General features: G+C 32.2%; 1 long non-coding RNA gene across 1 annotated transcript; it reads left to right on the top strand.

Moving 5' to 3' along the window:
- The first annotated feature begins 720 nt into the window (after nt 1-720).
- Nucleotides 721-2,472, top strand: LOC136821930 (uncharacterized). Its single transcript, XR_010848827.1, has 3 exons — nt 721-881; nt 1,975-2,049; nt 2,345-2,472. It is a non-coding gene; the product is annotated as an uncharacterized lncRNA (long non-coding RNA).
- The last annotated feature ends 4,566 nt before the right edge of the window (nt 2,473-7,038 follow it).

Genomic DNA, 7,038 nt, shown 5'->3' on the forward strand with positions numbered 1-7,038 from the left:
TTTTCTCATTTAGACTTTTTTGTTTTGGCTCAAAACACTCTCGCTGGATGCAATATTTTCATCACAAAATGCGCCCTTAGAAAAATAAGGAAAAAATATTTGTTTCTGTTTCAATTTTTGATTATTTTGAATAACTTTACAATGGCAATAGGTGGGCAATAGGTCAATATGACATGAAGGATTATGCGAGCGAAGCGAGCAAGAAAATTTTACATATTTAGGTTTATTCAGTTTCGTTTTAGACAATAATTTGCTTTTCACGCTCACGCTCAAAATCTCGATTCACGAATTCACGCCGGTAAAATCTTATTTTCACGTTCACGTGGATATCTCAATTCACGTATTCAAGCGTTGAAAAAGTCCAATTCACGTATTCACGACAGAAAAAAGGGTCATTCACGCGTCACGCCAGCCCCTGGGGGAGCCCCTTTAAGGCATATCAGAAAATCAAAATTTGTCAACCCACTTTTCAAAGTCTAAATGTGTGCGCGCGCTTTTTTGGTTATGGCGCGTTGGCCATCTTGAATATTAATGAAAAACATAAGATTTCTGGGGGTCAAGAATAACTTGTAAAAAATATCCTTTTTTCAACTACGTTTCAATTCATGATTTATTTTCAGAATATATAAAAGTCTAAAATAAATTTAAAATCTCTATGCACCTAACAAAGTGAAAAGATTGTGCTAAACGTGTGATAAATAATTAAAAACGACTTTGAGTTGTTCGGTTGTAACCCCCGGTTTTCATTTTCGTCTACAAATTCATAACATTGGAAAAAATAAGTCTTTCAAAATTCTGGTTGATGAAAGCAGGAAGCAAGCCAAACCAAGTTGTTGTCGGAAGAAGACTGAAGCAAGACCTGATTTCTCCCCTAAGCCTTTGTAAGTACCAAATTTAGCTACTTTTCAGAGTTTAGCCACTTGAATATTAGAACTGAAAATGTCCTTTTTGTCTTAGCTGGAATAGTTTTTCTGAGACTCTCTTTCACATGATGCTTTCTTTGGAACTTTTTCAGCAGTCTGTCACTTTTTTCTGAGAGATGCCTCTGGCAATATCACATTAATGCCTTTTCAGGCGACTGTGACTAGATATTTTCTTTCTATGATTGTTGTTTCTAGTGAATGTATTGCAACAATAAATACTGTATTTCTAAAATTCTAAAGAAACAGACCTAGACATGTTTTACGAGACTTTTGTAAAGTTTCTTCAAATTAAATAAATAGATATAGAAATAGGTTCAATGGAAACTTGAATAGCCGTCCTTTATTGGGGGGTACTTTTACGGTGTGACGGGGGTTGGCCATTTTTAAGTCGAAAAAAAAGAAGGGAAAACGGTATTTTAAAATTAGACGGTGACGGTATTTGGCCTTTTTTTTTTTATTAGCCGGTATTTCGAACCCCTTCAAACCCCCCCCCCTTTATTTGCACTTGATATGTTGCATTCAGGATGTGATTTTCAGCAGTTTTCTAACATTTTTGTGGAAATTCCATGCAGTCCAATTGAGGCTAAGAAGGGAACAACTAAACTAGGAACTAAACCTTGAAAAAAAAAATTTTTCCTTCCAACCTATCCATCTTCAAAATCTAGGGTTTGGGGATTGACAAACCAACCTTTTTAAGTCCAGCCTGGTGCATTTGTTATGAAAGGGTTGTGCTCCATATATTTTTCAAGATTTACAGAACAGCACAAAGAAGTATGAAATGTATATATTGCATCAAATTGTCTCTTGAAAATTGTAATTAAAACAAATTAGCTAAACTTAGTGAGAATGAATTAAATTTTTGGTTGTTTTGGTTTTTTCATAATGATAGAAATAATTGTTCTCTGATTACACAAAATGTTAGGCATTTTAAATGGGATGGATAAAAGAATAAAAAAGTTTCAGCTTTAATGCTTTTAGCTTTTACAGCTGGGATTAGATAATTCTTAATTCAAGCTGGTGCGTAAATATGCTTTACTCTTCCTCGCCTCAGGTCACAACGTTCGACAATGTGTTGATGTGAACATGGATAAAATCATTGTCATTGTTCTGCAATAAATTTTATATTGTAAGTATGTATTTTTCATATTCATCATTGTTCTGCAATAAATTTTATATTGTAAGTATGTAATTTTCTTCAAATTTCTTTTGTATTCAACACAATTAAAATCAGAGAGTATCCTAATTAGTTTAACTAATAAGAGCATTACAAACTTAATTCGTACTAGAAACTTTTCTCCTTACGGCATCAGGGAGATGCAAGCAACACTTGACTGCTGGTATCATGTACCAAAGTTGATAGTTTCTAAGATTTCTGGCAGACTTGATGAATTAAATGTTTTGTATTTTCTATTTTTGTTCAGGAGAGATGGTCCAATCAAAGTGTTGTAGGATGCTGTAATTTTCAATATAGATTAAATCGACTAATGAATTTATCCCAGCCATTATTCAAATGATTGCTGCATACCAATTTTTATAGCTATATGTGGAAGCTGACTTTGGAACAATTATCAAATGAATTTGATGTAAACTTGGTTTTGCTTGTGCTTCATGTTTTTATCCAAGTTTCCTCTTTGGAATATATACAGTTTAGCATTATTTTTAGTTTTTCATTTAATTTGAAATCAATGGAAATTAGATTATCTTGGTAAGAGTTTTTATATTATTTATTATTTATTTATTAGTTTTTTAGATCATCAAAATGATTCATCGTTATACTCTAAAGCTTTTTAAGAGTGTCCAGGCAAGATTGACAATGATTTTTTTTTTTGCAACCTTAGAGTTTTCTAAACATTTTAGAAAAAAAAAAACCCTCAATATATAAAGTTAAAATCTGGTTTATGGTAGCTGAATTTGATTTCTCAAGCTTTCTTCCTCGCCATTTTTAATTCTTTCAAATTATTATTTGTGATTAGATTAATTTTTTTATAAGAATCGCAAGACTCAAATATTTGCAAACTTTTAAAAATCATGCTGAGCCTCAAAATATTTTTCAGTTAAAATTTATTTGTCTTCCATTTATAAAATAAACAAGGCTTAAAATTATTCTTGGGCTTTTGAAATTTGAAATTATTAGTTCTTGTTTCCTTCCTCTTTTTCTCACGTTTGAGACAATACTTGCTGAATAGAGAAAATTTTGACGATTAAATGAAAGATATTCCAAAAATTGAAAACTTTGAGGCTTTCCCGGATTTATGTAATTCTTATGAAAACTGTGCTTTTATTTCCATATCACATGCATGATTAAGTGGCTTTTAACTTACCGATGTAAAAGCATATAATTATGAAATATTTTATTAGTCAAAATTTTGCTCTTAAACTAGTAGCATTAATAGCAAGAAAACACAACTTGTCACTAATTATATAACTTCTAATTTCTTGTGGGAATTAGAGCTTTCAGCTGTTTGGAAAGAATTTCTGATTTCAAACCTTTGTAACTTTCCATTATTGTTGAAAGATCAAATCCCCAATAGCTTGGAAGATTTAGAAATAACGTAAATTCCACGTTTTTACAACCTTTAGAAAAAAGAATTTTCAAATGCTTGAAGATAGCCTAACTAATTTCCAATCAATGTGAAAATATGAAATTTTTGAACAGTATGGAAAGATGTGGAAGATTGATATTTCCTCGTATTTCCACTTTTTCGAAATATGGACTTTCTAATTGTTGGAAAGTTAGAAAGATGATATTATGGAAAGATAGAAAGGTAACCTTACAAACTTTCCAATCGATGTGGAAAGATGAAATTTTTGATCAGTTGAAAGATGTAGAAAGTTGACATTTACGTATTTCCACCAGTTTGAAAAGTGAAATTTCTAATAGTTGGAAAGTTGGAGTAATGATCTTTCCACTGATTGGAAAGTTAGAAAGATGACCTTGTGGAAAGATAGAAAGGTAACCTTATTAACTTTCCAATGGATGTGGAAAGACCATCATTCCACTCATTGGAAAGATGTGGAATTGTCACATTTCCACGCCTTTCCACACATTGGAAATCTCTTTTTTCGCCCAGTGTTCACCGTAATACTTTTCTTAAATATAAGTTTTCTTGTACGAACAATTTTATAAGAACACGAGGATGGATTTGGCAAAACCTTAGAAAAAATTAAGCACAATCTGGGCCTTTGGTGTCATTGATCATAAGGAAAATAATTAGTTTATCTTAGTCTTTAGCAAATTTAAAGTCATAGCCTAAACATCTAATAAAATTCACTAAACCCTGTCTTTTTCAGTTGGGGAACGGGGACACCCAGCTGGCACAAAACGTTGTTTTAACGTTCTTCTAACGTTATATGAACGTTATGAATATGTATGGACGTTGAAATAACATTGTGTGCCGGCTGGGCAACATAACCTTTTGTAAATAATGATATTTAAATAATATTTTAAATTTAAATTGCAGTGAAAATAAAACCTTTTAAATTGTTAGACAAAAGCTACCAAAAAAAACAAGAAAAACACACCAGTTTTTATAAAGAACAATTTTTTATAAGAAGACTTGGCTGAAATATTGTCAAAAATAAAATAATCAAATTTGTAATAATAAACCGGGGGGAGTAAGGCAAATTGACCGACGGGTATGTGCGGTGGTTAAGGGTATGTTTTTCAAAATATCAGAAATGCACTGTAAGGGTGTAGTCCAGTAGAATTTAGGGTCAACCTAGAAAAAATTATTATAAAAGGTTTCTATATACCGTTGGAAAGATAATTTTATCAGCTTTCAAATGAGGGGTAGAGTCAAATTTTTTGTCATGGGGAAAAAAAGTTATGGACCAAAGAGTGAGAGGGGGTTTTCTAAGCAAAAAGCAGTGACCCATTAAAAAATGTCAATTTTAAAAGTTTTTAAACAGCTAATTTTGATGGTTCCATCTGATAGAGCTTGAAGAGTAGATGTCCAAAATGGGGTCATTTGTAAAATCTGGTCAACCAGACCCTGAGAAAATAGCCATAATGGCTGAAAAATCGTCATTTTTAATGCTGACGTCAACACTTTAAAAATTAATTTCAGCACTCAAACCCACTTTCAACGGATGCGTCTCGAAGAGTACTATCGAATACAGGTATAGTTTGTTGAGGTACCATTGCTAGATCTTGAGATATTTGCATTTCAAATTTTGCTGATTCAGCATATTTGAGCGATTTTGATGGTTTTTTGCCTAGTCATCAAAATTTGAAATGATGTCCAAAAAGTGTTGACTTCAAGCAGCCATTAAAAAGCTTTCACAAGGAATGTTTACACACCCTTGGTTACATTCACCTTGTAGAACCATTAAAGAAACGCTGTTATTCATCTTTGTGCGTGAGTCCATCTTTAGAATATTCTAGAATGTTCTAGAAGAACATGTGGAGCACTATGAACACGAAGAACAAGTGCTGAGTGTTGATTTTTAGCACTACGACCGCAGAAAACCGATTGTAATACTTTCGCTATGCGAAATTAATAAGACAAAAAAAGACGACAACGCACAGTAAATTAAACTTTAGTAAAACGCACCTCTCACACACAAGACACTCACTCGCGTCTCTCAGTGTTGAACTAATTTCTATGTACAAAATTACAATTAATAAACATATCTTAATTTTCCTAGAGGAATTACAAATGACATATAAAACGCAATTCGGGAATACAAAAGACATTCAATACAAAAGGGACACTAAACAAAAGTGGACTCAAGAGGACATATGAAAACTGAAAAACTCTACAGGGTGTCCCTAATTAAAACATAAACATCATCACGGCCAATTAAATGTTAATGTTTTGTATTTTTGAGTTTAAGAAACTTTATTGGTTTGATTAGTAAGTTTGGGTATTGCCATTTTGTTTAGACCGTTTCATAAATTACGTTACGAACATCACTTGTCTCGTTTTGAAATTATTGCCATCATGGTGATTAAGTCCCAGTGAATTTTATCAAAACTACTTTTTATTCATAAAAAAATAATTTTATGTTTCAAGGGACATAATCACCTTGGTAATTGTTCGAATACGAGGCAAGTGATATTGGTGACGTAATTTATGAAAAGGTCTATTGAGTAAAAAATTCTGAAAAAAATAATGAGCCAATTTCGAGAAAGGCTGGTTGATTCAGAGGACCACAGAGGTAGATTTAAAAATAATTTTTACAAAACAAAAAAGTTAATGAGTTCTACAACATAATTAACAAATCGGGAAGGTGACATAAAGATGTTTTAATGCCATTTTCACCTTTCACAAAAATCTTCGTTCCTCATGGCTATAAGATCATAAAAAATTTCGAACGTTTTTATTTTCACAACATTGATACAACATTCCTGGAATATTTCAATTTAATTTTTGTCTTCTACAAAAATCCTCGTTCATCATGGCTATAAGATCATCTATTGATTCAAACGTTTTCACAGTATTGAGACAATCTAAGGAATCCAAAGATGCCCATCGGTAACGGGCGATGTTAGGTCGTGAAAGAGCTTTACATATTTTATCGGATAGTTTAATGTTCTGATCATGGATATAGAAAGAAATGACATCACTTTCTTTCGGTTTCAAATCATTAAACACTTTTCGAACATCCATTATAGAATCCTGCAAAATGATGCTAAATATTGAAGAGGTATCGACGAATAAGTAGGTTGGGTATATCTTTATACTCAACGGTTGTGTCTTTTTTATTTCACGCAAAGCGTTGACTTTTTTCAATAAAGCAACAAAATACCGAATATAAACATCATGAAGGAGGAGCTGTGTGTAGATATGGATCATAGTTATTCCAGTCATGCAAGTTTCGTTAAACATGTCATCTCTTGAGAGAAGGTATTGGTACATGTACTCATATCGGTTGAAGTCTGACTCTTTTATCACATCAAGTAGATCTTTGAGGATAACATTCCTAATCTCTGTAGGTGCAGATTCATATGTAAAGAAAAAAGAACCCTGATAGATTGGCAACCAATTTGGAAGTGGAGAAAAATTTTGACAGTGTAGAATTATATTCCATAGTCGATAATCTTGAAGCCCTTGCAATATTTGAGAAATGTTTCTTCTTTCCCTTTCTATGTCACGAAAACCCATAATTAAAT

Source organism: Clytia hemisphaerica, unplaced genomic scaffold (genome assembly GCF_902728285.1).
Source record: "Clytia hemisphaerica strain Z4C2 unplaced genomic scaffold, Clytia hemisphaerica genome assembly, whole genome shotgun sequence".
Lineage (NCBI taxonomy): Eukaryota > Metazoa > Cnidaria > Hydrozoa > Leptothecata > Clytiidae > Clytia > Clytia hemisphaerica.